This window comes from Salvelinus sp. IW2-2015, linkage group LG9 (assembly GCF_002910315.2).
Source record: "Salvelinus sp. IW2-2015 linkage group LG9, ASM291031v2, whole genome shotgun sequence".
Lineage (NCBI taxonomy): Eukaryota > Metazoa > Chordata > Actinopteri > Salmoniformes > Salmonidae > Salvelinus > Salvelinus sp. IW2-2015.
The window spans coordinates 5,214,959-5,236,043 of record NC_036849.1 but is presented as its reverse complement, the minus strand read 5'-3'; the positions used below and the strand labels follow the sequence as shown (position 1 = coordinate 5,236,043).

Genomic DNA, 21,085 nt, shown 5'->3' with positions numbered 1-21,085 from the left:
ATGGCTGTTGTGTTCTCTGACATTTTCAATCTCTCCCTAGCTCAGGCCCTTATACCCACCTGCTTCAAAATGTCCACTATCATCCCTGTTCCCAAGAAAGGGAAAGTAACTGAAATGATTGACTACCGGCCAGTAGCACTCACTTCCGTCCTCATGAAACGCTTCGAGAGGCTTAGTCGAAGAGCATATCACCTCCTCCCTCCCCGACACGTTTAACCCTCTCCAATCAGCCTACCGCCCTGATAGATTCTGCATACATCTGGCCCTTCTTTGGACACTGTGTTAAAACCTGTTATGGCTGCAGGGGGCATATTGAATAACTGGAAAAAGGTGCCCATTTTCAAACGGCCTCTTACTCAATTTTTGCTCGTACAATATGCATATTATTATTACTATTGGATAGAAAACAGTCTCTAGTTTCTAAAACCGTTTGAATTATTTCTCTAAGTGGAACAGAACTCTTTTTACAGACCATTTCTGATCCGGAAGTGAGATTTCCAAAAGCGATGTCTCTCTTCAAGAGCTTGTCTATAAAAGGGCATGTCACTTAGGACTGTAGAAACACGTCATACACCTTCCCCTGGGTGTCATGCGGAAGTGAGAGCAGAAATGACTTGATTATCTCGTTCTGGGATTGAATACAACCTCTTGGAGTGAGAGTTGCGCACTTTATTTTTTTTCTTGGGCGCGAAATTGGACCTGGAATCGCCTCCTGGAAAACCCTCGTTATAGGTGAATATGATCTCTGGCTTCGATTTTATTTGATACATGTCACAATATCATCCTAAAGTATGTTTTTTCAATATAGTTTAATTATATTATTGAAATTTATTTTGGACTTTAGACGTGATGCATCGCAATAATTTTTTCAAGAAGGAGAGGTTAGCACCGCACGGCCATTGTGCTTGCTAATTCAAGAGGGAAATAGTTCGTTCTGGATCCAAATAAAGACGGTTCTGAACAAAGGACCCCTTGGAGAACATTCTGATGGAAGATCAACAAAGATAAGGACCCAATTTGGGATACTATTTCATATATCTGTCGAACTGTGCTATCGCTACCGTTTGACTAGAATCAATGCTGCTGTGTGTTAGCTATTGTAGTAAGCTAATATAACGATATATTGTGTTTTCGCTGTAAAACACTTCAAAAATCGGAAATATTGGCTGTATTCACAAGATCTTTGTCTTTCATTAGCTATCCACCATATATTTTTCTGAAATGTTTTATGATGTGTAATTAGGTAGTTGACGTTGGTGTCTGTATTTTCTCTGGCTACTCCCGTGCGATTTCTGACTGTAGCTATGATGGTAGCAGTAATGTAAAACTGATTTATAGCTAAAATATGCACATTTTTTGAACAAAACATAGATTTATTGTGTAACATGTTATAGGACTGTCATCTGAGGTAGTTTTTTCTAGGTTATTTAGGTTGGTTCTAGGTTAGTTAGGTTGGCTTGTGCATGCTACTTGCATCCTACTTGTGCTGTGAAAAATGTCTGTCCTCTTTTTTATTTGGTGGTGAACTAACATAAATATATGTGGTGTTTTCTCTGTAAAACATTTAAAAAATCGGACATGTTGGCTGGATTCACAAGATGTTTATCTTTCAAATGCTGTATTGGACTTGTTAATGTGTGAAAGTTAAATATATAAAAAAAATTGATTTTGAATTTCGCGCCCTGCACTTGAGCTGGATGTTGTCATAGGTGTACCGGTGTCGGGCTGCAGCCATAACAGGTTTAACAAACCTCCAAATGAGCTTCAATGCCATACAACTCTCCTTCAGTGGCCTTCAACTGCTTTTAAATGCTAGAAAAACTAAGTGCATGCTCTTCATCCGATTGCTGCTCGCACGCTCCCGCCCGACTAGCATCACTACTCTGGACGGTTCTGACCTAAAGTATGTGGACAACTACAAATACCTAGGTCTCTGGTTAGACTGTAAACTCTCCTTCCAGACTCACATTAAGCATCTCCAATCCAAAATTAAATCTAGAATCGGCTTCCAATTTCTCAACAAAGCCTCCTTCACTCATGCTGCCAAACATACCCTCGTAAAACTGCCTATCCTACCGATCCTTGACTTCGGCGATGTCATTTACAAAATAGCCTCAAATACTCTACTCAGCAAACTGGATGTAGTCTATCACAGTGCCATCCGTTTTGTCACCAAAGCCCCATATACTACCCACCACTGCGACCTGTATGCTCTTGTTGGCTGGCCCATACTACATATTCGTCGCCAAACCCACTGGGTCCAGGTCATCTATAAGTCTTTGCTAGGTAAAGCTCACTGGTTACCATAGCAACACCCACCCATAGCACGCGCTCCAGCAGGTATATTTCACTGGTCATCCCCAAAGCCAACAAATCCTTTGGCCGCCTTTCCTTACAGTTGTCTGCTGCCACCGACTGGAACGAATTGCAAAAATCACTGAAGCTGGAGACTTATATCTCCCTCTCTGACTTTAAGCATCAGCTGTCAGAGCAGCTTACTGATCACTGTACCTGTACACAGCCAATCTGTAAATAGCACACACAACTACCTCATCCCCATATTGTTATTTATCTTCTTGCTCTTTTGCACCCCAGTATCTCTACTTGCACATCATCATCTGCACATCTATCACTCCAGTGTTTTAATGCTAAATTGTAATTATTTCACCTCTATGGCCAATTTATTGCCTTACCTCCCTAATCTTACTACATTTGCACACACTGTAGATAGATTGTTCTATTGTGTTATTGACTGTATGTTTGTTTGTGTAACTCTGTGTTGTTGTTTTTGTTGCACTGCTTTGCTTTATCTTGGCCAGGTTGCAGTTGTAAATGAGAACTTGCCTACCTGGGGCCTGTTGCACAAAACTAGGATAAGGGATTAAGCCAGGATATCTTGGTGATCCTGGCTCAATTGATCCGTAATCCGGTTGCACTAAAGATGGATAGGGGGCAGGAGGATATGTTATGGTATAAATTACCATGGAGATTTATTCTGTGGAGCTAGCCTGCTCCAGACCAGGCTAAATTCCAGGATCTATTTAATCTCATCCCTAATGTCAGTCAGCAGTCACCACAAATGGAAACCAATAGTTATTTCACTGCTCACTATACATTGTTATCACATATAACGCTAGTATCCACTGTTATTATTTAAACGTTTGTGATCATTAATTTCAAGATTTTGGATAAAAAATGATTTTTAGATGATGTTGCTATCATTAATAATTTACAGTTTCCCATAGACTATAAGGCTATATATAAAATGATAGAATATTAGGGCCACAGAGGGAAAAAAACACAAGTCATAATATTGTAACCAGTTGTTTTAAAGGAGGACAGTTGTTAAAATGACAGATGTGGGGCATCGTGAAATTTACTTCAGTATGGTTTCATAAACAAAGACATGCTGATGTGCCAGAATATTAAGTATCACATTGTCATAAGTATCAAAACTGTAAAAACAATATGTAGCTTTTCTGCAGAAAGAACCAGCCTCATAAATTTATGACTTTATCCTTTTTCTTCAGTGTGGCCCTAGTACTCTGTCATATAAACAAATACACATTCCATATGAATATAAAAACACAATGTGAACATTATGTTCCTTTATTGAATAAGGACAAAACAAAGCAGGTAAACCATCAGCTCCTTTCGAAACTGAAGTCACGTGACTCTACAATGGAAAGCACAGAATCCAAGCATATTATACAAAATGATACATACACATTCAAAGGTCTGTATATAACACACCCTGCATTCTTGCACACTAAAATAAATGCAGGACAAATCCATACACACAACTGAACAGACAAATGAATGGATGCAGTAGCCTCCCTGCAGCCTGTATTACACACAGTATACCGCACAAACATCATAAGAGGCCAAATTCGTCAAAAACGAACCCAAAAAAACCCAAATTCCTCTGCCACCGCAGGACATATTTAACCAAAATTGAAAGCACACATACTAACTAAAATAATTCAACACTGTCGTCATCAGGAAGATTGCCGGATTGTCCCAGTCCATGGCTGGTGCACTCTGGGGCCCTCTCCTTCCTCAGCAGGCCACATTGTGGAGGACAGCACAAGCCACGTATATATCATGCCCTAACAGGGCTGACCCTTATTTGAAGGCAGTGAAAGCGTGCTTCAGAGCCAAAGGTCATTTCAACTCTGGCCCTGGTCCTGGCATGGGCATGGTTGTAGGCCTGCTGTGCTTCCTGGGGGTCTGTGAAAGTGTCAGGAGAAAAGGCTGGCAGCCATACCCCCTGTCCACAACACACCAGAGAATTCACCTGTCAACACAAAATCTCATCATTACTACCTCCATAAACACAGTGATATTCTTGACACAGCCATGATGGTTATAAATAGGGTTGTGTGGCTACCTTGTGATACAGATAGATTTCAGACCAAAGATTCTGGAGTCATGGACTGAGCCAGGCCATTGTCCACAACATTGCTGATCACACAGTCAGCATTGCAGACCATCTGAAATCATAAGATGAGGAATATTACACAATCAATGCACATCACTGGCAATGCAGAGTGTTCGTCAATGGACAATATCAAAAAGTTATGTTCACCTGAACATTAATGCTGTGAAAGGATTTCCTATTCACAAAATCGGCCTCATGGGCACCTGAGGGGGCTTTTATCCTTATGTTGTGCAGTCCACTGCACCAATGACATTGGGAAAACCTGTCACACAAAGTAATGAGTATCCACTATGTGTTAACAGTTGTCCTGTAATTTGTAGATCCTCTTACCTGCAATCCTATAGAACTCCTCTTTTGATGTCACAGAGTCTTCTGTGGCCAGGGAAGGAGAAAATCTGCTAATGCTTTGATAGCCAGACACACACTCCTTATTGTGCGGCAAATTGTGGCCTTGTTCAGCTGTTCTGCATCCCCACTGAGTACAGGAAGGCTCCACTAGCAAAAAACGCAAGGCCACACAAACCATTTGCTCCACACTCAGTGCATGGCTCCGTCAGTGCGGTGCTTAATCCTGGACCCAGTAGTCTGCATAGATACCTGATGCCATCTGCAGAAAACCTGTATCTTTCATATAGATGGTCATCAGAAGGCCAGTGGGTCCAACGCGTCCCTGAAGACCCTTTCTCGCTGAAGGCTCTCCTCAGCACAAGTGCTTCTTCATCCACCACATCTCGCCACGAAATGGGCATGCCATTGTCAGAGCAGAAAGGAACACACAATTTTGGGCCTTCATATAGGCTAGTGGCCACACCTGGTGCTGGGGGTGGGCAAAGAGGGCGATGCCTTATAACGATGACTTGGTTGTACTGATTGCTGGGAAAATTAAAAAAAATAAAGATGCCACCGGCCTGTGTGCTCACAATAAGAGCTCATTTGCATGGCTCACTTGACTTTACGAGAATATACCTAATTTTTATTTTGAGCTGTGTCATCTTCTGGAGCTGGGGGAGGAAAGAAAAATAATGATTAATACATTTGTGTTACAGTTAGCATACAGTGTACATTGAAGGCATATCTCACCTCCTCTCAAGTTTTTTATTTCAAGGTCCAGTTTCCTAATTGTCCTCTTTTTTATTTTCGGACTCCAGTGCAAGATTTTCCATCTTTTTCTTCTTGTACTGATGTGCTATGTCTGCCAGTTCTATTTGGCGCCGGGAGGTGGTTGCCATACAACTTTCTGATAGCTTGTGAGCTCTGTGAACACAATACAATTAGCGCAGCTGGAATTTGGCAGGATGTGGTGTCCTTTTATTAATACGCACTATGTTGCCAGGCTGGTTTTCCCACTTATAGCATCTGGGTCCTGTAAAAGAAATTAGATTTTTTGATTTTGATGAGGACTCCTCACCATTGTAGAGTAAATAGTACTTTCACATCTTAACATGATACCTCATGCCTTCTGGAATCCAGAGAGATGGTCTCCTCCTCATCATCGTCTCCATCATGTGCTGTTGCTGCTGCACTGGGGCCTTCACCCTTACACATTTAATCGGATTCATATTGAAGCTAGTAGACAAGACATGCCAGGCCTACAGTATGCCTTTGATGGAGTACTCACTGGATCAGCATCGTCTGGTGCTTGTGCTGGTGGCTCTAACAGGAACACAGTGCTGCCAGACACTGCAAGGCAATAGGTAAACCAAAGTCAGACAGTCCAAATTGATTCAATATGAATGTGGTTGTATCCCATGTAGAGATGAAGGACATACCTTGAATGAAGCGGGTGGCATCTTGATGGGGGAACCTATGCCGTCTCTTTCCCCCAGGATCCCCTCTAAGACGGGCCTGCCTTTATTTAGCTCCAAGGCCATGTCCTCTGCTGGGTAAGGTCAGCCTTTGGGACCCACCACCCGTGCCTTGTCTGTGGGTATTCTTTTTCACTGCTAAAACAGTACAGCACATATGTGGTGAGCAGGCACCTTCTGGGTACAATATATGCTTGTGCTTTGTTAAATATTAGTCAGGGACCATACCATTCTGCAGAATGTTCTTGTATTTGATTTTGACCTGCTGCCATGTCCGTTTTGGCCCGTTCATGTTTAATCTACACACACACACACACACACACACACACACACATTTAATGGAGTCACACTGCAAAAAATTACTTGGTATTTTTGTCTTGTTTTCAGTAAGAATATCAAAAAATTTATCATAGCTTTATACAGTGTGATGGAGTTACTTTACACAATTTCACTCATATCTGCAGTGCATTTCAATTAAAAATTTAACCGTTTCATAATTACAGTACAACTGCATTTTTGGAGATGTGAATTAAATATTTGAATTGTATTTGTGATGTTTCAGCGGAGCGGTGAGTGTGTAATTGTGCACTACTTACGCATTCAGGCGGTCTGCAATACTTTGCCACGCTTTTTCTCTTTGCTTTATCACTGTGGCGGTGTTGCCTTTCTTCTTAATTATATCTTTTACCTCCTCGTATGCCTCCATGAGGATTTGTGCTTCCGACGGGGAAAAGTACGCGGCTCTAGTTGCCATGGTAAATCAGTTAATCTGTGATCTGTGGCGGGGTCTATTTGAGTGAGCCGTGAGCGCGCACCTATCCAGGATTGGTTTCACCTGGCTTAATGAATCCGTGTCTGCTCATCCTGGCTTGGTCTTTGTGCAACCAATTAAGCCTGGACACACATGTTTTGGCTTCATTGAGCTCAGCTGAGTCATTTATCCCGGATGTCTTAATTCTACTTTTGTGCAACAGGCCCCTGGTTAAATAAAGGTGAAATAAATAAAAATGAAATAAAACAGATTCACGGACGACGCAATCGCCATTGCACTGCACACTGCCCTTACCCACCTGGACATAAGAACTGCATATGTGAGGATGCTGTTAATTGACTAAAGCTCGGCCTTCAATACCATAGTGCCCTATAAGGTCAATACAAATCTCATAGCCTTGGGTCTGAACTCCTCCCTATGACACTGGGTCCTGGACTTCCTGATGGGCCGTCCCCACGTGGTGAAGGTAGGCAACATTACCTCCTCGAAACTGATCCTCAACACGGGGGCCTCACAAGGGTGTGTCCTCAGGCCCCTCCTGTATTCTCTGTATACCCACGACTGCATGGCCTCATACAGTTCCAATGAATGATAAGATGGCGCCGAAGAGGATGGCTGACGAATTACATGCTCCTAGTCAATTGTGCTATTTTGTTAGTTTTTTTGCATTGTTTGTAAATCCTTTTTTAACGTTTTTTGTACATGATGTTGCGGCTACCGTCTCTTATGACCGAAAATAACTTCTGGACATCAGAACAGCGATTACTCACCATCAACTGGAAGAAGCTTTTTCCTTTATCGAGTCCGGCGAGAAGGATATATTTTTTTATCATATATTTATATTTTACTGACTGTTTACCACCACAGGCCGATGCTGGCACTAAGACCGCACTCAACCAACATTATAAGCAAACAAGAAAATGCTAATCCAGAAGCGGCACTCCTAGTGGCCGGGTACTTTAATGCAGGAAAACTTAAATCAGTTTCACCATGTGCAACCAGAGGAAAAACAACTCATGACCACCTTTACTCCACACACAGAGATGCATACAAAGCTCTCCCCTGCCCTCCACTGCCCTCCAAATCTGACCATAATTTTATCCTCCTGATTCCTGCTTACAAGCAAAAACTAAAGCAGGAAGTACCAGTTACTCGCTCAATACGGAAGTGGTCAGATGACGCGGATGCTACGCTACGGGACTGTTTTGCTAGCACAGACTGGAATATGTTCCAGGATTCATCCAAATGGCATTGCGTATACCACCTCAGTCATTGGCATCATCAATAAGTGTATCGACGACATGGTCCCCACAGAGACCGTACGTACATATCCCAACCAGAAGCCATGGATTACAGGCTATATCCGCATCAAGCTAAAGGCTAGAGCTGCTGCTTTCAAGGAGTGTGACACTACTCTGGACATTTATAAGAAATCCTGCTATGCCCTCAAACGAACCATCAAACAAGCAAGCGTCAATACAGGATTAAGACTGAATCCTACCACACAGGCTCTGACGCTCGTCGAATGTGGCAGGGTTTGAAAACTATTACGGACTACAAAGGAAAATCCAGACTCCAGCTGCCCAGTGACGTGAGCCTACCAGACGAGGTAAATGCCTTTTGTGCTCGCTTCGAGGCAAGCAACACTGAAGTATGCATGAGAGCACCAGCTGTTCTGGAAGACTGTGTGGCATCGGTCTCTTTGGGCGATGTGAGCAAGACCTTTAAGGGCTTGTAAGTAAGCATTTCACATTAAGGTCTACACTTTTATTCAGCGCATGTGACAAATAAAGTTTGATTTGATTTGAACGCCATCATCAAGTTCGCTTACGACATGACAGTAGTAGGCCTGATCACCAACAACAACGAGACAGCCTAAAGGGAGGAGCTAGGCACTCTGGCGGCGTGGTGCCAGGAAAACAATCTCTTCTTCAACATTAGCCAAACAAATGAGCTGATTGTGGACTTCAGGAGGAACCAAACTGGACACATCCCCATCCCCATCAAAGGAGCACCGTGAAGATGGTCAATAACTCCTCAGAGAAGCTGAAATGGTCTAACAACACAGACACCGTAGTGAAGAAGGCACGACAGTGACTCTTCAATCTCAGGATGCTGAAGAAATGTGGCCTGTTCCCAAGAGCCCTCACAGTGTTCCACAGGAGCACCATCGAAAGCATACTATCGGGCTGCATTACAGCCTGGTACTGTAACTCCACCGCCGTGGAATGCAAGGCTCTTCAGAGGGTGATACATGCAGCCTAACACACCATTGGGTGCACGCTGCCTGCCCTACAGGACACCGATAACACCAGGTGTGGCAGGAAGACCAAGTAGATCATCAGAGACCCCCGCCATGCCCTGTTCTCCCCACATCAGATCACACAGATGCGAGCAGTACAGGAGCATCATGGCAAAAACTGAAAGACTGGCTAATAGTTTCTACCCTCAGACCATCATGCTGCTGAATAGCCACCACTTTGAGAAGGAGGCGCTCCCTTCTTTGAATTTGTGGGGTTACAAGTGCCTTTCCCAGCTGCTCCAGGAACACTCTTCTCTTGTTCTGCTTATCAGAAATCCAGGTAGGGTTGATCATGTTCTATATCACGAAGGCATTGTATGAGGACACATCAATGATGTTATGGAAGATGACCAGGGGCCAGCGGCAGTCATCCTCCTGCAGCTGTAAGTTCCAATCACCTTGTCCAGGTTGTCCACACCTCCTTTGTTGTGGTTGTAGTCCAGGATGATGGCTTGTTTCCTGTCCTCACTATCACTGATCTCAGCCATTTTGTGCAGTGTGCTCAGGAGGACCACATTCTTGTTCCTCTGGGAGGTAAGAAACTAGAGTGGTGGTGGGGGTGAAGGCAAACTTTGTTGAGAAGGCCTCTCTCCTCCTTGTTGTGAGGAGTGCAGGGGGAGCTCAGGCTTGTTCTTTCTAACTGTGCCAACCATGGTGATCTTCCTCTTCAGGAGCTGCTGTCTGAGTTCATATGAAGTGAAGAAATTGTCACACTTGACATTGTGCCCCCTCAGTCCATCTGTCACATCAAGCACAACCCGCATCTCCTGGTTCTTCTCTGGGCCTCCACTGGTCAGCTTCCCTGTGTAGACTTGCATCTTCCAAGCGTAGCTGGATTGTGCGTCACAGGCCACCCATATCTTGATGCCATAAATTTGTCAACTTCGATGGCTGGTGTGATGAACATGTAGAATGTGGAGGCGATGTCTTGGGCATGGGCAACTGCATGTCTTGTGGGCCCTGGGGTCATCCTTATGATATTTTGTGCTGCCATCCTGCCCTTGTTGTCATATGGTGACAAGGACCATGTTATTTTGCTGTTCTTTGACAAAAATGTCTCTCTTTCAGCTTGGGGGATTTCTTGCTCTGGGTTGTATTCGTCCCCATCTTCTTCTTCAGATACCTCCTCCTCTTCTAAATCATTGTTCTCTTGTTCCTATTGGACATCTGAAAAAATCTGATCTACGACCTTTTGGGCACTGAAACGTGCACTCATGGCTTCAGCAAAGAAAGAACTGGGGGGTGTAACGTCCTGACCAGAGTTCTTATGTGTTGTGCTTGTTTTAGTGTTGGTCAGGACGTGAGCTGGGTGGGAATTCTATGTTGTGTGTCTAGTTTGTCTGTTTCTGTGTTCAGCCTAATATGGTTCTCAATCAGAGGCAGCTGTCAATCGTTGTCCCTGATTGAGAATCATATATAGGTGGCTTGTTTTGTGTTGGGATTTTGTGGGTGGTTGTTTCCTGTGTCAGTGTTTGTGCCACACGGGACTGTGACGGTTAGTACGTTTGTTGTTTTGTATTCTTGTCTAGTTTTCATGTCATTAAATTATGGAAACTTACCACGCTGCACATTGGTCCTCCGATCCTTCTCGCCTCTCCTCGTCTGAGGAGGAGGACGACTTAGACTGCCGTTACAGGGGGACTGTCATCTGCAGCACCTTTATAGCCTCTGACTGCATTCCCCATTAGTAGACAATGCCTTCAATAAATGTTTATTTTGTCTTAAATAGTTTTTATTTTATCTGTGAACTTGAGTCGTGTGGGGTCGTGGAGGGGAGATGCTGCACATGCACAAGAAAGTTTTAGTTTTCAATCAGTAGCACACAATCTCAATTCCTCAGTGTGTGTCTGTGGTTTTTGTGGTGTGTAAATTATTTTACAGCTGCCTGGTCAAAAATGGCCCGAATACAATCTTTGTACCCTGGTGGTGTACAGCTTTCATAGAAATATGAACAAAGGCGATGTTTCACTTTTTCTAATTTTGGGGTCACTCTAGGAAAAGTCATACAATTTAAAGTTGAAAATATATAATTTAGGGGGTTTTCTCTGCTGTTAAACATAGTGGTGGGTAATTTTTTACCCTTAGGACAACACAAGGGTTAAACAATCTGAATCTGAATGCATTTAACCCTACCCCCTTGAATCAGGCGGCTGCTTTAATCGACGTCCATGTCATCGGCTCCCGGGGAGCAGTTGTTGGGGGTTAACTGCCTTTGCTTAAGGGCAGAACGGCAGATTTTTACACCTCTTAACCGCTAGACTAGAGAGAGACAGATAGAGAAAAAGAGAGAGATGCATCCAATGGCCACTAACTATTAATGAATCACCTTTTCTATATTATTCCGGTAGTGTTGCTTTTCTGTGTCATTCTTTTGCACACCTACATGGACTATCAATGCTCCTTTTGTCTCTGTGGAAACCAAGAACATTTTCCTCTCCGACTGACATTTTATTTATTGGTGGGTCTGTAAAGGTTACATTACCCACCACAGTGAGGTTGGCCTTTTCTCTTAGTAAATGCATTTGGGTTTTGTCCTCCTTGCTCTATTGAAATGTTAAATGGAAAACTCACGCTGTGCAATGATTTACTAAAGAACTGCATCTATTTCTTGCCATGGCAACGGATGATTACAAAATGATACATATTCAGAAAGTCTGTGTAATGACCTTGATAAACTCATCACTGGCTCAACAAACTACACACTAAAACAAATGGTTATATATAGTGCCAAATCAGGTTTATTTGGCTTGTAAACATAGTGGAATCCTTTTTGTTGTTATATGGAACCTTTTTTTGAAGGTTCTATAAAGAACCATGCTCATAAGGTTCTAAATGGAACATGTATGGGGCTATAAAGAACCCTTTCCTAAGGTTCTATAAAGAACCATTAAAAAAAGGCTCTATATAGCAGGCAGGTCACCCGTGATACATGTCAGTATTCGACGTCCATTCATATCTGAGGACGTCAGGAGATGACGTGGAAACCGGGCACTAGGGGCAACAGTGAGTGCTGTTGGATTTTTTTCTGTTTGTTGTTGACATTTTTAGTCTTTGTACGCTTGAATGTCTGTTTCTGTCTTTGGGAACGCCATTTAAAAAAGGAAAAAACAGCAATCCCTATGGAGAGCCAGTATTAAAGTCACATGTTGTACTATAACAGAGGACATGTTATAGTACCTAAAGTAGTCCTTGTCTTAGGGTGTGAAAACATTACCTTATCAGGATATGGGTATAGGGCTGATTGTACAATGAGCTATGTATCTGATTGATTGACTGCGTTTATATAGTGCTTTTCCACCTACAGTAGACACTCAAAGCGCTTTACATAAAAAGGGTGCATCTCACCTCTTCCACCACCGATGTGTAGCACCCACTTGAGTGTAGTACAGCAACCATTTTGTGCCAGAATGCTCACCACACATCAGCTATCATGTATGTATTGTCTCTATTGAGCTGGTAAAGAGGCAGCTATAATACATCTAGATTCAAATTTCACTGACTGCAAATGTGAGGAGAAAGGTCAGTAAACATATTTTCATACCTGTAATGGCACTAGATAATATAACAGACCTAGCTTGGCTACCTGTAATGGGCACAACACTCCAACACTCCTGGCTTGGCTACCTGTATTGGGCACAACACTCCAACACTCCTGGCTTGGCTACATGTAACGGGCACAACACTCCAACACTCATGGCTTGGTTCTCTTCAGGATAACAGAAGCTGCAAAGGCTATGTCCCAAATGGAATCCTATTCCAATTTTTGTTTACCTTTATTTATCCAGGCGAGTCAATTAAGAACAAATTCATATTTACAATGACAGCCTGGCCTATGGGCCCTGGTCAAAAGTAGTGTACTATATAAGGTAAAGTGTGACCTGCTGTCTCGACCTGAATGCTTGGCTTTGAAAAGCCAACTGACATTTACTCCTGAGGTACTGACCTGTTGCATCCTCCACAACCACTGATTATTATTTGACCCTGCTGGTCATCTATGAACGTCTGAACGTCTTGAAGAACAATCTGGCCTTAATGGCCATGTACTCTTATAATCTCCACCCGGCACAGCCAGAAGAGGACTGGGTTTCTGTATAAGCACTTTGTGACATCTGCTGATCTAAAAAGGGTTTTATAAATAAATTTGATTTTGATTGGGAAAGGTGAGAAAAACAAACAATTGAATCAATTTTGAATTCAGGCTGTAACACAAAAAAATGTTGGAATAAGTCAAGGGGTGTGAATACTTTCTGAAAGCAGTACCAAAACAAGTGATCTAATGATTCTGTATCTTCACAACAGAATCTGCAGAGCTGGGATGGTTGTATCCACGATATCTAAACATTCTATTGGTTGCAATAATGTTGTATAACAAATTTAAGTTTTGAATCAGGCATTGTTTTCTATATCAGTTCATAAACACTGTACCATGTAATCGGCACATTGAAAATCGCTTCCCAACTATTTTGCACCCTGTATGGTGCAGCTGTCCGTTTTTCGGTACTTAAATGGAACTGGTATACTTTTTTATTTATAAAAAAAACTGGTAATGTGGGTCTAACATTTCGGGTAGCCTTCCACTAGCTTCACACAATAAGTTGGGTGAATTTTTGCCCATTCCTCCTGACAGAGCTGGTGTAACTGAGTCATGTTTGTAGGCCTCCTTGCTCGCACACGCTTTCTCAGTTTCTTTCCACAAATTTTCTATGGAATTGAGGTCAGGGCTTTGTGATGACCACTCCAATATCTTGACTTTGTTGTCCTTAAGCCATTTTGCCACAACTTTGGAAGTATGCTTGGAGTCATTGTCCACTTGGAAGACCCATTTGTGACCAAGCTTTAACTTCCTGACTGATGTCTTGAGATGTTGCTTCAATATATCCACATCATTTTCCATTCCTTATGATGCCATCTATTTTGTGAAGTGCACCAGTCACTCCTGCAGCAAAGCACCCCCACAACATGAAGCTGCCACCCCCGTGCTTCACTGATGGGATGGTGTTCTTCGGCTTGAAAGCCTCCCCCTTTTTCCTCCAAACATAACGATGGCCATTAAGGCCAAACAGATCTATTTTTGTTTCATCAGACCAGAGGACATTTCTCCAAAAAGTACGGTCTTTGTCCCCATGTGCAGTTGCAAACCGTAGTCTGGCTTTTTTATGGCGGTTTTGGAGCAGTGGTTTCTTCCTTGCTGAGCGGCCTATCAGGTTACGTCGATATAGGACTTGTTTTACTGTGGCTATAGATACTTTTGTACCTGTTACCTCCATCATCTTCACAAGGTCCTTTGCGGTTGTTCTGGGATTGATTTGCGTTTTTTGCACCAAAGTGCGTTCTTCTCTAGGAGACAGAACGCATCTCCTTCCTGAGCGGTATGATGCCTGCATAGTCCCATTGTGTTTATACTTGCGTACTATTGTTTGTACAGATGAACGTGGTACCTTCAGGCATTTGGAAATTGCTCCCAAGGATGAACCAGACATGTGGAGGGCTACAAAGAAGTCTTGGCTGATTTCTTTTGATTTTCCAATGATGTCAAGCAAGGAGGCACTGAGTTTGAAGGTAGGCCTTGAAATACACTGCTCAAAAAATAAAGGGAACACTTAAACACACACATGTAACTCCAGTCAATCACACTTCTGTGAAATCAAACTGTCCACTTAGGAAGCAACACTGATTGACAATAAATTTCACATGCTGTTGTGCAAATGGAATAGACAAAAGGTGGAAATTATAGGCAATTAGCAAGACACCCCCAATAAAGGAGTGATTCTGCAGGTGGTGACCACGAGACCACTTCTCAGTTCCTATGCTTCCTGGCTGATGTTTTGGTCACTTTTGAATGCTGGCGGTGCTCTCACTCTAGTGGTAGCATGAGACGGAGTCTACAACCCACACAAGTGGCTCAGGTAGGCAGCAGAACGTTCTCCACGGGTCTCCAGACTCTGTCACGTCTGTCACATGTGCTCATGTGCTCAGTGTGAACTTGCTTTCATCTGTGAAGAGCACAGGGCGCCAGTGGCGAATTTGCCAATCTTGGTGTTCTCTGGCAAATGCCAAACGTCCTGCACGGTGTTGGGCTGTAAGCACAACCCCCACCTGTGGACGTCGGGCCCTCATACCACCCTCATGGAGTCTGTTTCTGACCGTTTGAGCAGACACATGCACATTTGTGGCCTGCTGGAGGTCATTTTGCAGGGCTCTGGCAGTGCTCCTCCTGCTCAAAGGCGGAGGTAGCGGTTCCTGCTGCTGGGTTGTGCCTCCTACGGCCTCCTCCACATCTCCTGATGTACTGGCCTGTCTCCTGGTAGCGCCTCCATGCTCTGGACACTACGCTGACAGACACAGCAAACCTTCTTGCCACAGCTCGCATTGATGTGCCATCCTGGATGAGCTGCACTACCTGAGCCACTTGTGTGGGTTGTAGACTCCGTCTCATGCTACCACTAGAGTGAGAGCACCGCCAGCATTCAAAAGTGACCAAAACATCAGCCAGGAAGCATAGGAAATGAGAAGTGGTCTGTGGTCACCACCTGCAGAATCACTCCTTTATTGGGGGTGTCTTGCTAATTGCCTATAATTTTCACCTTTTGTCTATTCCATTTGCACAACAGCATGTGAAATTTATTGTCAATCAGTGTTGCTTCCTAAGTGGACAGTTTGATTTCACAGAAGTGTGATTGACTTGGAGTTACATTGTGTTGTTTATGTGTTCCCTTTATTTTTTGAGCAGTGTACATCCACAGGTACACCTCCAATTGACTAAAATGGTGTCAATTAGCCTATCAGAAGCATCTAAAGCCATGACATCATTTTCTGGAATTTTCCATGCTGTTTAAAGGCACAGTCAAGTTAGTGTATGTAAACGTCTGACCTACTGGAATTGTGATACAGTGGGTTATAAGTGAAATAATCTGTCTGTAAACAATTGTTTGAAAAATTACTTGTCATGCACAAAGTAGATGTCCTAACCAACTTGCCAAAACTATAGTTTGTTAAGTTTTAATGACAAGTTTTAATGACTCCAACCTAAGTGTATGTAAACTTCCGACTTCAACTGTAGTACCTAAACTTAACCTTAAACACTTAAAACATTTGATGTTTGAGAAACATGGATGAACGTCTAATTCTGACTTGAGACTGTGAGAGCATGTTGATATAGCACCAACAAAGGGTTCCACTATGGTTACAACCCTTTTTGGGGCTATATAGAACCATTTTTTATTGTTCTTTATAGAAGAACCCAGAACCTTTATGGATAATCTTTTTGCTGTACATTGGGCAATGCTTGCAATATAACCACAAATACCCAGTCGATGTATGAACATTTTAAAGGAGTGGAATCTGTTCCACATTCCATGGAATTGTTCTGATTTACTGTCTGTTGTGTTTACTAACCAACACACACCTTCCTGTACCATTGTTTCGCCCATTGACGAGCAAGACTAATTAACTAGTGTACATTGCATTCACCGATGTACCTTGTTTTAATGATATCTGAATCAAATCAAATCTAATTGTATTTGTGACATGCGCCTTACAGTGAAATGCTCACTTACAACCAACAATGCAGTTAAGAAAATACCTAAAAAAAAGTAACAGATAAGAATAACAAATAAATAAAGAGCAGCAGTAAATAACAATAACGGGGCTATATACAGGGGGTACCGGTACAGAGTCAATGTGCGGTGGCACCAGTGTCGAGGTAATTGAGGAAATATGTACATGAAGGTAGAGTTATTAAAGTGACTATGCATAGGTAATAAGAGAGTACCAGCAGCATAGAATTGGGGGGGGGGTCAATGCAAATAGTCTGGGTAGCCATTTGATTAGATGTTCAGGAGTCTTATGGCTTGGAGGTAGAAGCTGTTTAGAAGCCTCTTGGACCTAGACTTGGCGCTCCGGTACCGCTTGCGGTAGCAGAGAGAACAGTCTATGACTAGGGTGGCTGGAGTCTTTGACAGGAGGAATATGGGTCTGGGGTCTTTTAGGCTCTTCCTCTGACACCGCCTGGTATAGAGGTCCTGGATGGCAGGAAGCTTGGCCCCGGTGATGTACTGGGCCATACACACTACCGTCTATAGTGCCTTGTGGTCGGAGGCCCGAGCAGTTGCCATGAATGCCATGAATGTTGAGTGTATAGTGTTTACCCCGGTGAGCAGAGACACTGGCATCATCTCCTGTTTCCCTGACCATCACTTCGACCTTGGGAGTCTACGGAGGTCATCTAATAAATAAAGTTTGGCATTGTTTTTGTTTTTAAGACACATTTAACCGGAAGGTCATGAAATGCTTGCTTTGTGTGCCTTGGAATGGAAGGAGAGGATAAACAAATTATTTTGTCAACCCAGACAACACAGGAGCTAATTGTGTTTTGTGAATATTAAAACAAAACTGCATGTTTGAATGCACCCTTCCTTAATTTGAGTTGTTGTGCTCTATGGTATTGTGTTATCCATAGAAGGACCAAATAGACCAGGGAAATTCACCTCATAATTGTGCCAGACAGATAACCACACTTTTATAACAAGTGCATGGCATTAATCCTATATTCATCCAAATCATAGATGTTGTTTGGATACACAAGTACTGGGATTAGTACATGTTTGAGCCCTCATAGGGCTCTGCTCAAATGTAGTGTGCTATACATGGCATAGGGTGCCATTAGAGACATACACCTGGAGTCCAGTCAGGCTTGGCAGCAGATGTCTGTGACTCTATGGATTTGAGACCCCCGAGGTGCTTTTAAATACTGACTTTAGGTCTACAGGCATCAGACTGTTGAAACGGTGGTATTGTATCGAACCAGGTTTAGGCCTTACTGTGTAGATAAGATACACTTCAAAAAACACTATTTGACACACCACACACAACACTATGACACGTCAAATAAGCTTTTAACCTCATTAGTCCCAAGCCTTCTTCATCTGCTTGTATAGCCCTTGTATTTAGCCTCACATTGAAGTGTTTAACCATTTAATTTCCAGGACAGGCAGGGCTACAAGTAGAATGAATCTCATTCCAAAATCATGTGCATTAACATGGAGTTGGTCCCCCCTTAGCGGCTATAACAGCCTCCACTCTTCTGGAAAGGCTTTCCAATAGATGTTGGAACATTGCTGCGGGGACTTGCTTCCATTTAGCGACAAGAGCTTTAGTGAGGTTGGGTACTGATGTTGGGCGATTAGGCCTGGCTAGCAGTCAGGGTTCCAATTCATCCCAAAATTGTTTGATGGGGTTGAGGTCAGGGCTCTATGCAGGCCAGTCAAGTTCTTTCCAACAATCTCAACAAACCATTTCTGCATGGACCTCGCTTTGTGCACGGGGGCATTGTCGTGCCTAACAGGAAAGGGCCTTCCCCAAACTGTTGTCACAAAGTTGGAATCATCTAGAATGTCATTTTATGCTGTAGCATTAAGATTTCCCTTCACTGGAACTAAGGGGCCTAGCCTGAACCATGAAAAACAGTCCCAGACCATTATTTCTGCTCCACAAAACTTTACAAGTATCACTATAAATTCAGGAGGTAGCTTTCAGGTAGCTTTCCGCCAAACCCAGATTCGTCCGTCGGACTGGTGGTGGATGGTGAAGCCTGATTCAACACTCTAGAGAATGCGTTTCCACTGCACCAGAGTCCAATAGCGGCAAGCTTTACACCACTCAAGCCGACGCTTGGCATTGCGCATGGTGATCTTAGGCTGGTGGCTGCTCAACCATGGAAACCCATTTCATGAATCTCCCGGAGAAAACAGGTCTTGTGCTGACGTTGCTTCCAGAGCCAGTTTGGAATTCGGTATTGAGTGTTGCAACCGAGGACAGACAATTTTTAAGTGCTACGCTCTTCAGCAGTTGGCGGTCCCATTCTGTGAGCTTGTGTAGCCTACCACTTCGCGGCTGAGCTGTTGTTGCTCCTAGACGTTTGCACTTCACAATAAAAGCTCTTATATTTGACCGGGGCAGCTCTAGCAGAGCAGAAATTTGACGAACTGACCTGTTGACAGTGCCACGTTGAAAGTCACTGAGCACTTCAGTAAGGCCATTCTACTGCCAATGTTTGTCTATGGGGATTGCATGGCTGGGTGCTCGATTTTATACACCTGTCAGCAACTGGTGTGGCTGAAATAGCCGAATCCACTAATTTGAAGGGGTGTCCACATACTTTTGTGTATATATATATAGTGTATATGAGTTGTGTTACTGTATTATGGACAATGATTGAGCGGTATACAGATATTCAATACGTAAGAAATGTAGCTGGCTACATTCTTTCTATGTTTAACATTAGAAATATGATGGCCATGCCATCGCCAAAACAATTGCCACTGCATACCATGAATATGATACTGTATTTTTACAGCCAAATTAAGGTGGTAATGTGCAAGGACCGTATGATGCTGTATGCTTAGGACTCAACCTCATTTGGGATTTTAACTCACTAGCTACCTAAAGTTCCTGCTGCGCTACCATTTCTTTGGACATAATGAAGATTGGCTATATATTTATTGCCAAGAACACACTAAAGTTGCATTAATATTAAAGTAAATAAAAACAAAAACTTGAAACGTGTTATTTCTATAAAATGACAGTATGCTGCTGTGTTCTGATTTCAATTCATGCTAAATATTGTATTGTGACCATATTTGGGGCTTAATCTTAAATGGGATTTTAACTCATAACCTCCTGGTCGCTAGCAACCTGAAATGTCCTGCTACAGTGCAGCTACAGCACAAGATCTGTGAGTGTGAAAGAGATATGGGCCACAGACGTATTGAAAATAATGTTTTTCTGCACTTTGCTAAAAGCGCCCCAGAATCAAGTAAATAATTGTCCAATGATGACCACCAAAGTATCATTAACTAGCAGTGCTCAAGTACACTTAACGATATATATATGAATTCTTTGGGAATTTTAATTTAAAGCCTCTTGGTTGGGAGTGCATCGATGTTTCTGCAGTGCCACTAGGTTCATTCTTATTGATTGGAACATATATTAACAAACTAAAAAAATAATGGTATGGTTAGGGTATACTACAGTGTTGTTCCCTGGAGTACGCTATCTCGTAGATACAGTATAATGGGAAATGCATGCTGGGATGGGCATGCCCTGAACTCGTGAAGTGAGCGCTACTGGAGCACAATTGGAGTGGGCGAGAAGGCCGTCGCTCCAGCCTTTGGGAATCTTACACCATGCTCCAGTCAAATTGGGCACGCTCAGCTCATCGCTCCACTCCAGCTCTGTTCAGCTCACATACTCTGGTTCCTGCAGATGGAATGACCACATGAAGCAAAGTCCTGAATTGCGTGCTGCAGTTCAAATAAAATAAAATTGTATTTCATCACATGCCCGAATACAACAGGTGTAGACCGTACAGTGAAATGCTTACCTACGAGCCAACAAAGCAGTTTAAAAATATGGATAAGAATAAGAAATAAAAGTAACAAATAATTAAAGAGCAACAGTAAAACAACAATAGCGAGACTATATACAGGGGGGTACCGGTACAGAGTTTTTCATCGGCAGGGACTGGGAAACTGGTCAGAATTGAAGGAATGATGGATGCCGCTAAATACAAGGAAATTCTTGGGGGAAACCTGTTTCAGTCTTCCAGAGATTTGAGACTGGGACGGAGGTTCATCTTCCAGCAGGACAGCACTCGAGTGTTTTAAGAGGAAACTTTTAAATGTCTTGGAATGGCCTAGTCAAAACCCAGACCTGAAACCAATTGAGAATCTGTGGTATGACTTAAAGATTGCTGTACACCAGCGGAA

At 42.9% G+C, this 21,085-nt stretch overlaps 2 long non-coding RNA genes across 2 annotated transcripts; both read right to left on the bottom strand.

Annotated features, from left to right (window-relative positions):
* Positions 1–5,652: 5,652 nt before the first annotated feature.
* LOC139028197 (uncharacterized) lies at positions 5,653–6,235 on the bottom strand. Its single transcript, XR_011480383.1, has 4 exons — positions 6,211–6,235; positions 6,060–6,121; positions 5,891–5,977; positions 5,653–5,804 (listed from the first exon to the last, which is right to left on the bottom strand). It is a non-coding gene; the product is annotated as an uncharacterized lncRNA (long non-coding RNA).
* A 104-nt stretch (positions 6,236–6,339) lies between these two features.
* On the bottom strand, positions 6,340–7,124 carry LOC139028196 (uncharacterized). The gene is made up of 3 exons (XR_011480382.1): positions 6,843–7,124; positions 6,475–6,545; positions 6,340–6,384 (listed from the first exon to the last, which is right to left on the bottom strand). It is a non-coding gene; the product is annotated as an uncharacterized lncRNA (long non-coding RNA).
* Positions 7,125–21,085: the final 13,961 nt, after the last annotated feature.